We start from the raw sequence: 17,126 nt of genomic DNA, 5'->3' as shown, positions 1-17,126 counted from the left end.
TGATTCTATGAGGATGTTTACATCCCCTCTTGACCGACACTCTGATAGCACCAGGATCATCGGAGAAGTTGGTCTCATCGTAGTTGACTATGTGTGTAGGTGGAAGACCTCTCACAGCCTCCTCCAAATTTTCGAAATAGCTTGCTATGACATCTCTGTTCGCTTGAGCTCTAGCTCTTTACATTTTCGCTCAAACGGACAGTAAGATTGTGGTGACGTGAAAGCATATTTATCACCCACTCATATCCAGGCCTATTGTCTTCAAACCTCTTTTCCAGTCTTCCCCTTCGGTCCAAGTAGCTCTTTACAATATCCCTTATCTCACTTGTCGTTGATGGCTGACCCCATTCCGCACATTTAAATAATCCACTGACTACTGTCTTCTCTTCTTCTAAACTCAAAACAGTTTGTCCACCTATTTTCAAAGGATTTTTGTTATTTAATTTCCTTGAAAGTGTACTAGATGGTATACCATATTTTTTTTGGATGCATTCCTGAGTGATAATTTACATGCCTTGACATCACTGACAGCTTTCTGCAGGCATGTATCACTGTATTTTTGATAGCCGGCTGGCCCAATCTTCTTTTTTGTATACCCATGGCATGTTCCAATTCACCCTGAAAAAATATGATTTTCTGCATTTCTGCCTGCAGCTAATGAATAGCATAACCAAACCTAACCTTACTTTTCAAACATCATCACTGATAGTTGTCCTCCACATTTCAATTTCAGAGAACTGTATTACTATTACCAGAGTAGCTTTGCAACAGTTTGTTTCCAGTGTTTTAGAAAAAAGGTAAAGTTTACACTTAAATACATTTTTTTTTTTTTTTAAAAATCACATACCTCTTTGACACATACAATTTTTATATCACTGGAACAACTAATATCTGTGGTGACTCTAGAGGGTGGTTTCCATTAGTTACACCAAAGTATCACTCCACAGCAAAGATGATTTGTTGAAATGGATACCGTGTTCTATTTCACCCCAGTAGTTCCAAATCACCCCAAGTGACGGCATTTTGGGTCAACTGCCACTTTTCGCACCATTCAGATATCTTTTCTAAATCTGTTTTGCAGTTTGTTTTGGTCTTATGATGACTTTATTAGTCGATACACGACAGCATCATCTGCAAACAACCGAAGACAGCTGCTCAGATTGTCTCCCAAATAGTTTATTTGGATAAGCAGCAAAGGACCTATAACACTACCTTGGGGAACGCCAGAAATCACTTCTGTTTTACTCGATGACTTTCCGTCAGTTACTACGAACTGGAAATCACGAATCCAGTCACATAACTGAGACGATATTCCATAAGCACGCAATTTCACTACGCGCCGCTTGTGTGGTACAGTGTCAAAAGCCTTCCGGAAATCCAGAAATACGGAATCGATCTGAACACCCTTGTCCATAGCACTCAATACTTCATGTGAGTAAAGAGATAGTTGTGTTTCACAGGAACGATGTTTTCTAAACCCATCTTGACTGTGTGTCAATAGACCGTTTTCTTCACAGTAATTCATAATGTTCGAACACAATGTATGTTCTAAAATCCTGCTGCATCTCGACGTTAACGATATGGGCCTGTAATTTAGTGGATTACTCCTACTACCTTTCTTGAATATTGGCGTGACCTGTGCAACTTTCCAGTCTTTGGGTACGGATCTTTCGTCGAGCGAACGGTTGTGTATGATTGTTAAGTATGTAGCTAATGCATCAGCATACACCGAAAGGAACCAAATTGGTATACAGTCTGGACCAGAAGACTTGCTTTTATTAGGTGATTTGGTGATTTGAGTTGCATAACTACGTTACTCATGTTGGCAGCTGCTCTCGATTCGAATCCTGGAATATTTACTTCGTCTTCTTTTGTGAAGCCATTTCGGAAGGCTCTGGCTTTGGCAGCACTGTCTTCGATAGTATCTCCATTGCTATCGTGCAGAGAAGGCATTGATTGCTTCTTGCCGCTAACATACTTCACATACGACCAGCATCTCTTTGGGTTTTCTGCCAGGTTTCGAGACATCGTTTCGCTGCCGATACTATTTCTTTGAATTTAAGCCCATCTGGTCTACACTTATATTATTTATTAGGAATGAGTGAAGATTGTCTCTCAGGAAGGCGTCAAGTGAATTTTTATCTGCTTTTTTGAATAGGTATATATATTTCACTTTTTCTTCGATGAGTTGGGGATTACAGTATTCAATCTCGCTATGACAATCGTGTGTTCACTAATCCCTGAATCGGTTTTGATGCTCGTTATTAACTCAGGATTATTTGTAGCTAAGAGGTCAAGTGTGTTTTCACAACCGTTTACTATTCGTGTAGGCTCATGAACTAACTGCTCGAAATAATTTTCAGAGAATGAGTTTAGCACAATTTCTGCTGCATTGTTGCAACGTCACAATATCAGGAACTGCTGTTTTGTACACATTATCTTTCATGTGCCCACAAAGAAAGAAATCTGAGGGGATAATGTGAGGTGATCTCGGGGGCCATGGAACTGGGCCATCTCTGCAAATCCACCTGTCCGGGAAGGTTCCATTAAGAAAACGGCGCACTTCTAGAGCCCAACGAGGGGAGTGCCATCTTGCTGAAAGGTGGCAGTGTCTCGCCTATCCCTTAGCTGGGAAGCGGCATACATGCCTAGCTAAACATATCCATTTACATTGCTTTGAAGGAAGAGTAATGGGCCAATCACGAAGATTTTCTAAGCGTCAGATCCGGACATCCGTTAACTGAGCCACAAACATGAAATGTAGCCTCATCGGGAACACGCAGTTGAAGAACTCGGTTGTCCTCATATAAACGATTCAGCATGTCCATTGCAAATTATTCACGTTTTGGGCGATCATCTGGTTGTAATGCCTGTACAATTTGGACATTGTACACATAAAATTTAAGACATTTGCGAACCATTTTGTGCACTGGACTCTTTGACACTTGAAGCTCCTGCGAAGATTGTCTAATCAGTTTCTGTGGCGACCTTGTGAATGCAGTTGGAACTGCCTACACAGTCTCTGTTGAAGCAAATGGTCTGCCACTCCTTGCCTGTTTCTGTACAACACATTGAGCTTTCTCTTTTGAGGGTGGGGGGGGGGGGGGGGCTATTTGTACGATATGGCTTACAGAGCACTTCTTGTGGCGGAAGTGTTGAACGAGACACAGAGGTACAGAAATTTCACAAATTCCCTAGTAGGCTGTAATAAAAAAGCAAACGATACCGTAATAAATATAAGTAAAATTTAATCTTGAAAGCAGGATAAACATTCATAGTTACCTTGTATTATCTGTGGCAGCATTACAAGCTGTACTATCTGTCATGGTGAAAATAAGTCGGAAAGAAAGACTTATTTTATCCATATATGATAAGAGTAAAACGTAACCAGACCCAGAAGCCCAGCAACGGCGTCATATCTAACGTAACTTCTCATACCAGCTCCATTCCCCAAATCTAATGTAGCAATCCCATCAATTCAGGTTCAACATAGTACAGCTGATCGTACCATGTTTTACAATTTTGGGGGTGATAACTTCGCTGCTGAAAGTCTTGGGTCCTACCAGATCTACACCAATTAATCTGTTAACACTTCTTTATTACACACACATATATACAACAACTTCCAGGAACCGGATCACACCAGATAGTATTCCAGTCGCACTCTGCCCCAAGGGTTTGAACAAGGTGTATTTATACATCTTTTAACAATTACATTCTTTGACATTATTATGTTATTTCATGTTCATGTTACAATTGCAATAAGTTAATCCAGCAAAAGCTTACATTACAGAGTTTAATAGAAATTAAAATGAGTATAATGATAATGCATATTTCTGAAATTAACGATCTCTTACAAGTGCAATTTTGAAACATACAGTTACTAATTAAGTTCTTATTATTCAGTCCAGAACATCCTTGAATATCTCTACATAATTTAATTAATCATTCGATTTTATGAAACAATTTTGAGCTGGCAATATTTCTACATCATCAAAAATTACAATTCAAACGTTAAAAATGAATTTTTATGGCATTTGAAGGCTAAAATGCGTTATAATTGCCTACATGACAAAATCTTTAAATCGTGTTACAAAAAAATTAAGGAATCGTTCTTATAACATGATTTATGATACAAATTGTCTTTCTGAATCAGGTTATGTATCCAGTGTAAACGAATATTCTCGGGTTTTCATAATATGTGGACATTGCACTGAATGTTCCACAAATATTAATTGTTGTTGTTATTGTTGTGGTCTTCAGTCCTGAGACTGGTTTGATGCAGCTCTCCATGCTACTCTATCCTGTGCAAGCTTCTTCATCTCCCAGTACCTACTGCAGCCTACAACCTTCTGAATCTGCTTAGTGTATTCGTCTCTTGGTCTCCCTCTACGATTCTTACCCTCCACGCTGCCCTCCAATGCTAAATTTGTGATCCCTTGATGCCTCAAAACATGTCCTACCAACCGATCCCTTCTTCTAGTCAAGTTGTGCCACAAACTTCTCACCAATCCTATTCAATACCTCCTCATTAGTTACGTGATCTACCCACCTCATCTTCAGCATTCTTCTGTAGCACCACATTTCGAAAGCTTCTATTCTCTTCTTGTCCAAACTAGTTATCGTCCACGTTTCACTTCCATACATGGCTACACTCCATACAAATACTTTCAGAAACAACTTCCTTACACTTAAATCTATACTCGATGTTAACAAATTTCTCTTCTTCAGAAACGATTTCCTTGCCATTGCCAGTCTACATTTTATATCCTCTCTACCTCGACCATCATCAGTTATTTTACTCCCTAAATAGCAAAACTCCTTTACTACTTTAAGTGTCTCATTTCCTAATCTAATTCCCTCAGCATCACCCGATTTAATTTGACTACATTCCATTATCCTTGTTTTGCTTTTGTTGATGTTCATCTTATATCCTCCTTTCAAGACACTGTTCATTCCGTTCAACTGCTCTTCCAAGTCCTTTGCTGTCTCTGACAGAATTACAATGTCATCGGCGAACCTCAAAGTTTTTACTTCTTCTCCAGGAATTTTAATACCTACTCCGAATTTTTCTTTTGTTTCCTTTACTGCTTGCTCAATATACAGATTGAATAACATCGGGGAGAGGCTACAACCCTGTCTCACTCCTTTCCCAACCACTGCTTCCCTTTCATGCCCCTCGACTCTAACTGCCCTCTGGTTTCTGTACAAATTGTAAATGGCCTTTTGCTCCCTGTATTTTACCCCTGCCACTTTCAGAATTTGAAAGAGAGTATTCCAGTTAACATTGTCAAAAGCTTTCTCTAAGTCTACAAATGCCAGAAACGTAGGTTTGCCTTTTCTTAATCTTTCTCCTAAGATAAGTCGTAAGGTTAGTAATGCCTCACGTGTCCCAACTTTTCTACGGAATCCAAACTGATCTTCCCCGAGGTCCGCTTCTACCAGTTTTTCCATTCGTCTGTAAAGAATTCGCGTTACTATTTTGCAGCTGTGACTTATTAAACTGATAGTTCGGTAATTTTCACATCTGTCAACACCTGCTTTCTTTGGGATTGGAATTATTATATTCTTCTTGAAGTCTGAGGGTATTTCGCCTGTCTCATACATCTTGCTCACCAAATGGTAGAGTTTTGTCATGACTGGCTCTCCCAAGGCCATCAGTAGTTCTAATGGAATGTTGTCTACTCCTAGAGCCTTGTTTCGACTCTGGTCTTTCAGTGCTCTGTCAAATTCTTCACGCAGTATCTTATCTACCATTTCGTCTTCATCTACATCCTCTTCCATTTCCATAATATTGTCCTCAAGTACATCGCCCTTGTATAAACCCTCTATATACTCCTTCCACCTTTCTGCCTTCCCTTCTTTGCTTAGAACTGGGTTGCCATCTGACCTCTTGATATTCGTACAAGTGGTTCTCTTCTCTCCAAAGGTCTCTTTAATTTTCCTGTAGGCAGTATCTATCTTACCCCTAGTGAGACAAGCCTCTACATCCTTACATTTGTCCTCTAGCCAGCCCTGCTTAGCCATTTTGCACTTCCTATCGATCTCATATTTGACACGTTAGTATTCCTTTTTGCCTGCTTCATTTACTGCATTTTTATATTTTCTCCTTTCATCAATTAAATTCAATATTTCTTCTGTTACCCAAGGATTTCTATTAGCCCTTGTCTTTTTACGTACTTGATCGTCTGCTGCCTTCACTACTTCATCCCTCAGAGCTACCCATTCTTCTACTGTATTTCTTTCTCCCATTCCTGTCAATTGTTCCCTTATGCTCTCCCTCAAACTCTCTACAACCTCTGGTTCTTTCAGTTTATCCAGGTCCCATCTCCTTAAATTCCCACCTTTTTGCAGTTTCTTCAGTTTCAATCTGCAGTTCATAACCAATAGATTGTAGTCAGAATCCACATCTGCCCCTGGAAATGTCTTACAATTTAAAACCTGGTTCCTAAATCTCTATCTTACCATTATATAATCTATCTGATACCTTTTAGTATCTCCAGGATTCTTCCAGGTATACAACCTTCTTTTATGATTCTTGAACCAAGTGTTAGCAATGATTAAGTTATGCTCTGTGCAAAATTCTACAAGGCAGCTTCCTCTTTCATTTGTTCCCCCCAATCCATATTCACCTACTATGTTTCCTTCTCTCCCTTTTCCTACTGACGAATTCCAGTCACCCATGACTATTAAATTTTCGTCTCCCTTCACTACCTGAATAATTTCTTTTATCTCGTCATACATTTCATCAATTTTTTCATCATCTGCAGAGCTAGTTGGCATATAAACTTGTACTACTGTAGTATGCATGGGCTTTGTGTCTATCGTGGCCACAATAATGCGTTCACTATGCTGTTTGTAGTAGCTTACCCGCACTCCTATTTTTTCATTCATTATTAAACCTACTCCTGCATTACCCCTATTTGATTTTGTATTTATAACCCTGTAATCACCTGACCAGAAGTCTTGTTCCTCCTGCCACCGAACTTCACTAATTCCCACTATATCTAACTTTAACCTATCCATTTCCCTTGTTAAATTTTCTAACCTACCTGCCCGATTAAGTGATATGACATTCCACGCTCCGATCCATAGAACGCCAGTTTTCTTTCTCCTGATAACGACGTCCTCTTGAGTAGTCCCCGCCCGGAGATCCGAATGGGGGACTATTTTACCTCCGGAATATTTTACCCAAGAGGACGCCATCATCATTTAATCATACAGTAAAGCTGCATGTCCTCGGGAAAAATTACGGCTGTAGTTTCCCCTTGCTTTCAGCCGTTCGCAGTACCAGAACAGCAAGGCCGTTTTGGTTAATGTTACAAGGCCAGATCAGTCAGTCATCCAGACTGTTGCCCGTGCAACTACTGAAAAGGCTGCTGCCCCTCTTCAGGAACCACATGTTTGTCTGGCCTCTCAACAGATACCCCTCCGTTGTGGTTGCACTTACGGTACGGTCATCTGTATCGCTGAGGTACGCAAGCCTCCCCACCAACGGCAAGGTCCATGGTTCATGGGGGGGGGGGGGGAACATTAATTACGATCAATAAAATTCTGCTGTATGTTGGCTTGACTTGCAGAAACACACAAATGTTAAACTTTTGCAAAAGTAATGGTTTACACAGTTAAATTTGTGTTACGGTAAACAATGAATTTTACTAATTGAATTATAATTTCAAAATTGAATGAAAAAGGTTACTAACATTTGTACAGTATTAACACTGATTCCAGAACTTTTTCTTCCCCTCGAAACATCCTGAAATTCATACAGAAGTGATAATGACTTACCTAACTGTCCATTACTTTACATCATTAAGAACATACATTAATTGGTCAATGATACAGTTTAACATATTCGTTAGAACGATTACACACTGTTGCACTAAGTGGCCTTATTCACTAAGTGTCCTTATACCCTACCCACAATTATTTTAGCGTGTATCACATACTACGAAACCTGCTGTATTGAGTACTGTAACACCTCGGTTCAGTTTACAGTGATAAAAGCTATAGAAAGAATAATTTAAAATTGTGAAGAGAATTTTTAGAGGGGAGAATAGTGTAGAATCAGAGTTCGATAATTGCAGATCAAAATTATAGTATATCAGCAAGTAGTTTAACGTCTAAGTTGCATGGGGGCTTAATTATTTAGTTTGAAAATATTTTTTGGTAGCTGTTTGTCCGATTACGCTGTTTCGTAATCGGTTGGCCCTGACTAGTATTATTACGCTATCTGACTACAAAGAACAACAACAAAGAATGAAATGAAAATTTTCGTTAACACAATTAATTAAGTCCCCAGCAACTATTAATCCTACGAAACCAAGCACAAGTATAACTGTTCTGTATGTGGAAGTATGACTCAACGCACATCTGGCACGGTTCTGCTTCAACAAGACAAGAATTTTTAAATACCAATTTTACTGACGTGATAAAAGAAAATTAGAAATACTATAATTGCGTAAGGAAAGCAGAATTAAACTCTAATACAAGAACACACGCCAGATGCTTTGTTGACTGAACCTGTAATGACGCATTATTTAGGACACTGAAATAATGAGGAAAAAAAGTAACAGAGTTTGTTACCTCATTTATATTGATGAAAATCACTCTAATCCTTACAATATATCTCCACACCGACTCTCTACTACCACATCTCAACCAGAACTCTCCAATATCACATCTCAGCAAGTACTGACTACCACGAGTCCTCGACAGGCACTGTCTACTACGAGCTCTCCCCAAGCACTGTGTAGGCGGCTTAATAATACTCTTTGGCGCAATCTCTGGCGCAGTGGCTCAGTGTAGCCACCTTTCAAAATGCAGCAAAGCCACGGAAGTTCCGTCATGGAGAAGGCAGTGACGTTAAACTCTTGTGATGAAAAACCTATAAAAAGGCCTCATCCTTGATTGTTTCGTTAAAGGGCTGGGAACCCGTGTCAGTCAGCGAGACAATAATTAGATTGGACTTTATCGTGTTAAGATTCACGATAAACTGTTAGAATATTACGGAGATTAAACGTGATGCAGTGTACGATCTCTGACTGTTGGTAGCAACGAAGTATTAAGGGGATTTTAGGACTTTAGTGCTAGATTGGAACTTGACGGACATATAGACGACAGAAACTCAAATTGTCTGCTGATACGAGTGAATTCAGAGGTACCGGTATTCAGATATTAACGTGTGCCGTTAGTTGCGAATCTGGACGTAGAGCGCGTGCATATCGGCATTTGCTGACTATTTAGATTCCTCCAAGCTAGGAACCTTTTAAATAGACCATCATCCATCACCATCTTAATCCTTGAATATAGAGTGAAAGTGAAATGCAAGAGTGTTGTACTTATTTCATTTACCTAGTACTGATCAGTGAAGGTTTTCGGAACCAAAGCTATTCAGCAGTAAGTCAGCACCATCCAGCGGAAAGCGTAGGCATTAACACGCTAACTGAAGTGAACGTTTACGTGTTTTACGGACTGCTTAATAGGAACTTGACGTCCCCACTCCCCCCCGAAAGGTGGCACAGGCTGTCTTAATCATAAAAGGCGAGAGTTTTAGCCGGGCAAATTACTAAATAAAAGCGATATTTACAAGACTCGCAGTAATAGCAAAACACAAGGCCCGCACCTCATCGGAGAGTCGGCTCTGTCACGTCTGGAAGTAAAGCCGGAAAACCTACCGACGATACGTATCTACGAGCAGACGTCGGCGTGGAATGCCTAAAAAGGGAACCACAAGAGAGTTCGGGATGCTTCAGTACTCCACATGGTCCAATACAGCCTGTTTCATTTCAGGAGGAAAATCTCTTGCTGCCTTATATACACTCCTGGAAATTGAAATAAGAACACCGTGAATTCATTGTCCCAGGAAGGGGAAACGTTATTGACACATTCCTGGGGTCAGATACATCACATGATCACGCTGACAGAACCACAGGCACATAGACACAGGCAACAGAGCATGCACAATGTCGGCACTAGTACAGTGTATATCCACCTTTCGCAGCAATGCAGGCTGCTATTCTCCCATGGAGACGATCGTAGAGATGCTGGATGTAGTCCTGTGGAACGGCTTGCCATGCCATTTCCACCTGGCGCCTCAGTTGGACCAGCGTTCGTGCTGGACGTGCAGACCGCGTGAGACGACGCTTCATCCAGTCCCAAACATGCTCAATGGGGGACAGATCCGGAGATCTTGCTGGCCAGGGTAGTTGACGTACACCTTCTAGAGCACGTTGGGTGGCACGGGATACATGCGGACGTGCATTGTCCTGTTGGAACAGCAAGTTCCCTTGCCGGTCTAGGAATGGTAGAACGATGGGTTCGATGACGGTTTGGATGTACCGTGCACTATTCAGTGTCCCCTCGACGATCACCAGTGGTGTACGGCCAGTGTAGGAGATCGCTCCCCACACCATGATGCCGGGTGTTGGCCCTGTGTGCCTCGGTCGTATGCAGTCCTGATTGTGGCGCTCACCTGCACGGCGCCAAACACGCATACGACCATCATTGGCACCAAGGCAGAAGCGACTCTCATCGCTGAAGACGACACGTCTCCATTCGTCCCCCCATTCACGCCTGTCGCGACACCACTGGAGGCGGGCTGCACGATGTTGGGGCGTGAGCGGAAGACGGCCTAACGGTGTGCGGGACCGTAGCCCAGCTTCATGGAGACGGTTGCGAATGGTCCTCGCCGATACCCCAGGAGCAACAGTGTCCCTAATTTGCTGGGAAGTGGCAGTGCGGTCCCCTACGGCACTGCGTAGGATCCTACGGTCTTGGCGTGCATCCGTGCGTCGCTGCGGTCCGGTCCCAGGTCGACGGGCACGTGCACCTTCCGCCGACCACTGGCGACAACATCGATGTACTGTGGAGACCTCACGCCCCACGTGTTGAGCAATTCGGCGGTACGTCCACCCGGCCTCCCGCATGCCCACTATACGCCCTCGCTCAAAGTTCGTCAACTGCACATACGGTTCACGTCCACGCTGTCGCGGCATGCTACCAGTGTTAGAGACTGCGATGGAGCTCCGTATGCCACGGCAAACTGGCTGACACTGACGGCGGCGGTGCACCAATGCTGCGCAGCTAGCGCCATTCGACGGCCAACACCGCGGTTCCTGGTGTGTCCGCTGTGCCGTGCGTGTTATCATTGCTTGTACAGCCCTCTCGCAGTGTCCGGAGCAAGTATGGTGGGTCTGACACACCGGTGTCAATGTGTTCTGTTTTCCATTTCCAGGAGTGTAGAACAGAATGGAGAAGCACGAATCAGTCAGGAATTGGTTACTCAGATGGACTGTACCTATCCGAGAATTTAAAATTTTTCATCAAACGACAGATAAATACAGTGTGTGTCACGAAAAATGACCGGGAGGAGTCTGCAGGTCCGGTTCGCGCGGCAAGGCGGCCGCTGCATCCGCTGGCCACCACCGTGCCCGACTCTCGGTCACTGATCTGCCTGTAGTCTTACGCACCCGGTCTTCCCCTGAGTTAACCTCATAACCTACCTATTCCTGTCACATTACTTTCAAAACATTTGCTATTTTTTTCTATGTGATTTTACACTTTTTCTGAAAATACCTACTTCTGGCCATCAATATTGCTACACCAAGAAGAAATGCAGATGATAAACGGGTATTCATTGGACAAATATATTATACTAGAACTGACACGTGATTACATTTTCACGCAATTTGGGTGCATAGATCCTGAGAAATCAGTACTCAGAACAACCAGCTCTGGCCGTAATAACGGCCTCGATACGCCTGGGCATTGAGTCAAACTTAGCTTGGATGGCGTGTACAGGTACAGCTGCCCATGCAGCTTCAGCACGATACCACAGTTCATCAAGAATAGCGACTGGCGTATTGTGACGAGCCAGTTGCTCGGCCACCATTGACCAGACGTTTTCAATTGGTGAGAGATCTGGAGAATGTGCTGGCCAGGGCAGCAGTCGAACAGTTTCTGTGTCCAGAAAGGCCCGTACAGGACCTGCAACATACAGTCGTGCATTATCCTGCCGAAATGTAGGGTATCGCAGGGATCGAACGAAGAGTAGAGCCACGGGTCGTAACACATCTGAAATGTAACGTCCACTGTTCAAAGTGCCGTCAATGCGAAAAAGAGGTGACCGATACGTGTAACCAATGGCACCCCATACCATCAGGCCGGGTGATACACCAGTATGGCGATGACGAATACACGCTTCCAATGTGCGTTCACCGCGATGTCGCCAAACACGGATGCGACCATCGTGATGCTGTAAACAGAGCCCGGATTCATCCGAAAAAATGACGTATTACCCTCCTGAACCCACCGATTCCATATTCTGCTAACAGTGATTGGATCTCGACCAATGCGAGCAGCAATGTCGCGATACGATAAACCGCAATCGCGATAGGCCACAATCCGACCTTTATCAAAGTCGGAAACGTGATGGTACGCATTTCTCCTCGTTACACGAGGCATCACAACAGCGTTTCACCAGGCAGCGCCGGTCAACTGCTGTTTGTGTATGAGAAACCAGTTGGAAACTTTCCTCGTGTCAGCACGTTGTAGGTGTCGCCACCGGCGCCAACCTTGTGTGAATACTCTGAAAAGCTGATCATTTGCATATCACAGCATCTTCTTCCTGTCGGATAAGTTTCGCATCTGTAGCAAGTCATCTTCGTGGTGTAGCAATTTTAATGGGCAGTAGTGTATATTGCTTTGGCAACAAAGTCCTATGATTATTTTGAAAATCGAAGGAGATGATGTAGGTGGAAATGGATAAAATAAATTATCCAGAGATAACCCAATCTCATCACAAACTCTGCAAATACTCATTGCAACACAGTGATTATTATTATTATTTTAAGATACAAATCAGAAGACAACATATAAATATGAATATCACACAAGACTTACTAGAGATTTTTTTTTTTAACACACTAGTGTGGTATTAGGAAACTGTTTTTGTATGATAGTTTCGGGAGCATGGTGTGATGCACAAGGTGACCTGGCACAGGGGGCAGTAGTATCAGGTTTCTCCCCGGACGCGGTTCCCACGTGCATTCTGCTCCTTGGAGCAGATTGTAAATAATCATATTGGATTTCACTTCTTCTCTATGGGCTCGATGACTTCTGGGAAATGTCTTTCTGTAAGCCGAAAAAAAAAAGTGATGGTAAACATCTTAACTTCGCGGTCGGCACATCTACTATTGTCACAAGCAGTACTGTTTTGCTCAGATTTAACACATTACTTCTTTCTAGTTAAACTTGTGCAGTCTAACGGAGAATCTTTATTTGGTACGTAAATACAACATGAATAAACTACATATTTTTTTATAACTTTCAGTTTTGAGACAGTTCTACTACACTTGTCTTTGAACATTGTTATGTAGCTGTAATACAATTTGCATTTCACAAGACGATTCAAAATGAAAAATCTGTGTTCTCCACATTCCTCATCGTCCAACTAGTGAAAGTTTTCAAGTTTTGATTTGATGTAGTTAACAGTCCTAAACTTTATATGCCTGTAAAGGCATTTCAATAATACTGCTAAATTTAACAATTGCAGCGCTGAGTCGCACTGAAGAATGACACAAATTCCCAGTTGCGTGTTTTTTATGGAGAATAAATAATTCCCTCTTCTCTTGAAGCTCGTTGCTACAAGTAAGTGTCTCCTTACATCTCAAACAACCATACCTTTCGATGCATATGTGTGCTAAGTAGCCAGCAAAATATGCTGCTGAACACTGTTCAGAGGAAAGGTCTTGCTGTGAGGAAGACAAATACTCGTCGGCCCCGATGGGGAATTCCGACGTTTCCAGAGCTCTCCAACAGCTGAAATTCATCACCTTCTTTTTGCAACACACAGTTGTTCACTAACACCATCTTGTCAGTGTCATTCTCACAATTTGAAGTGTCAGAAGACGTCATTAGTTAGTTAGTAGTGCACCTTAGTGTTGTAACTGTTGGATTACGATTGTAACCTCCTTTCTGACTGTACACAGAAAATAAATTCTCAAGAGCATCTTGATTCAACCTGCTGTTCAGTAAAACTTTAATGCCGACATTTTGTTCCTCAAGAAAAAACTGAGCAATAGCATTCACGGTCTGGATTAAACCCGTAATGCATGGTGGTGTCGTTATTTTACCTGTCTCTTTTTTTCAGTTTTATTTATGGTACTTAAGACATCCTTTGCATTCTGTAGCATTTCCATTACTACTGGGCATTGTTCTGATAATGCACACCTATATGGATTAGAGGAAAAAGTTGTCCTGCTATTCAAAACGTCAAACAAATTGTTCATAAATTCTATAAAAGTAGCAGTGTTCTCTGCTGTATCACTCTGCAATTCTTCAGTCGCTACACAAGTTCTGATAGCCGCAGCAACAAAGTGGCTGAGGACGTGGACTGCCATTTTCACATTCATTTTCTGTAATGAATCAGGTTACAGATGACTGTCAGTGAATTTTACCAACATTTTGCTTTTTTTGTTCTTCTTATAAATGTGATATGTTTTCCTGACATCTTCGAATGAAACAACAGCATTGTTGAAAATGAAGTCGCCACTAAGCAGATTGTTTTGTATGATTTTGAATAAATGTGGGACATCATAAATATAAAGCAGTCTCTGTCCGTTTAAAATAAAATAAGGTTTTTCAGGCATAACCCGTAAATGTTTCACAACACTTCGATTACTAGCTCCCTGATCACAAACGACTAATTTTGGCTCTAGGTTTGCATTTTGCAATAAAATAGTTCCTGTAAGAGCCCCAATAAATCCGCATGTTTTATTCCTGAATTAGACAAAATATGAAACAGGCAATTTCCAGTTCCTGTAGACACCTCTAATCATAAAAACAAGTGCATAATTTGCAGGAAGTGATTTCCTTCCCCTATCACCCAAATCTTCTAGACCTTCCACAAAATCGAGATCTTTTTGCATATTCCAGATGACGCATTATCGACATCTCATGAAAAGATACTACAAATGCCTTTTCTAAATAAGTTTGTGCCTCAAATTTCTTGCTAATTTGACTAAAAAGGTTTTTGTTAAACCCTGGTAGAAATTTTGTGACACTAATTCATCGTCTAATTGTGGACAGTCCAGGTAATGCGATACCCAATTTTCGCAAAAATTTGTATGCTGCAGGAGATTTGTAAAACAACATCAGAGAGAGATCTTTCTCAATAGAAGACCACGGACGTTTTTTGCTCTTGCACTGCATTGCAGGCAGTGCCCTGGAGTAATCAGATGGGAAAGAAACTGCTGAGCACATAGGCAATATTATTTGAGCTCCAACAATGCAACAATCGATCCTTAACTTTTGACAAGTAGGAAGTTCTGTTTTTCAATGATCTGTTCATATTATGTATTTTCTGTTTCAGTTTTTGCTTTCTAGGAGTATCCTCATCATCACCACGTAGCATACAGGTTTTTTTTTGTTTTTAACTTGTCTCGCAGGCATTTCTATGATTTCTTTCACGTCTGGAAATGGTTCACACTTTTCTGCTAGTGCATTTGTTTCTGCCAGAAGGTGACTAGCTGCACTGTATGTTCTCCTTGAAATGTTCACTTTCAGTTCAGGTGATGGTAGAGTAGTCTTATCTCTAGTTCTCTCACATACTGCTGAAGAACCAGTATCGGATGTAAATTTTACAGGAACTGCTGTGTGTATAAGCCGTTGTTTTGTGCTGATCATGAATGACTTTTCATCAAAATAGACACCACACGACAGACTATTGTGCAGTTTTTGTGGGTCCACATCCAGCAGTTTCACATTGCCTGTAACAATAACTATCAGAAAAATACAATATATGTATATACCATTAACACATTTAGTAGCTCAGTTTACATTAGCATGACAGAAGGGGATATTTCATTAAGTATTTGCTAAGAGAGCTCTTTGCTTGCAACCTTTTTTGGGCTTTAAATATGATTAATTGTGGGAATGTGGTCCTACGGCAAGGACGTTTTAAGCCTGGTCAACACTGAGCGAACTAAATCAGGGAAAACTGCATTCTCATATGTGTAGCCGAATTTGAGCAAACGACATTCAGTCGTGTTTGGTTCGTAAACTTTATTCGGTGTCCACAGTGCCTCTGAAGTTCCTGCAAAAGTTAAGAAACACGTAATTTCTAATCTCTTCTTCTGCGTGACATTACCTGCTTCTTAATTACCGTAAACTGGGGTTACTTTGGGACAGGTTTTGTGGTTTTTCACATGCTCTTTCGAAGTGAGCAAAGATATTGATGTCTTCCCAGTCTCAAATGATTGCTTTAACCTTCCTCTATCCAAAAAGGACTATAAGACATTTGAAAAATGACTAGGTCTTTTAAGGAAGACGTCTAAAGTTGTCCTAATTTTACCCCGTCAAGGTGTGTAAATTTGGGATGGCTACGTTTTTGCTATATTTCAAACAGGAAAGTAGGGTTTGTCCTAATGTTACCCAAATAGATGTTGTTTCATAGCTTTTATTGTTACATAAAACTAGAAATACAGGTATAAAAAAAATTGCTGATACAATTAACAGATACAATGACACATTTGTAAAAACACATGCAAATCTTAATGAATGACTGTTTCGAAACCCTGTATAGTCGTCAACATAAAACATTTAAAGGATCTAAACATCGCCTGAATAAATTGCTATCTCAGGAATGGTAAAAATCTCTCGACGACTTAACTGTTGAGGAGTATTAATGGTTTGAAGAACCTCATGTATGTTGTAGACAATATCATCAGGCTTTCTAGGCCACCGAGCGAGGTGGCGCAGTGGTTAGACACTGGACTCGCATTCGGGAGGACGACGGTTCAATCCCGCGTCCGGCCATCCTGATTTAGGTTTTCCGTGATTTCCCTAAATCTTTCCAGGCAAATGCCGGGATGGTTCCTCTGAAAGGGCACGGCCGACTTCCTTCCCCATCCTTCCCTAATCCGATGAGACCGATGACCACGCTGTCTGGTCTCCTTCCCCAAACCAACCAACCAACCTTTCTAGGCCACTTCCAATGCACTGACACGAATTTCACAGTCACTTACAATTTCAGTTATTTTTCCTTGATAGGGTCCCCCCTCAAAATTCACAATTACAAATTGTCCTTCATTTAAATCTTCGATTTCTAGGTGAGACACCTCAGA

This window comes from Schistocerca americana, chromosome 11, assembly GCF_021461395.2.
Source record: "Schistocerca americana isolate TAMUIC-IGC-003095 chromosome 11, iqSchAmer2.1, whole genome shotgun sequence".
NCBI classification, from domain to species: Eukaryota; Metazoa; Arthropoda; class Insecta; order Orthoptera; family Acrididae; genus Schistocerca; species Schistocerca americana.
This window is presented reverse-complemented; position numbering follows the sequence as displayed.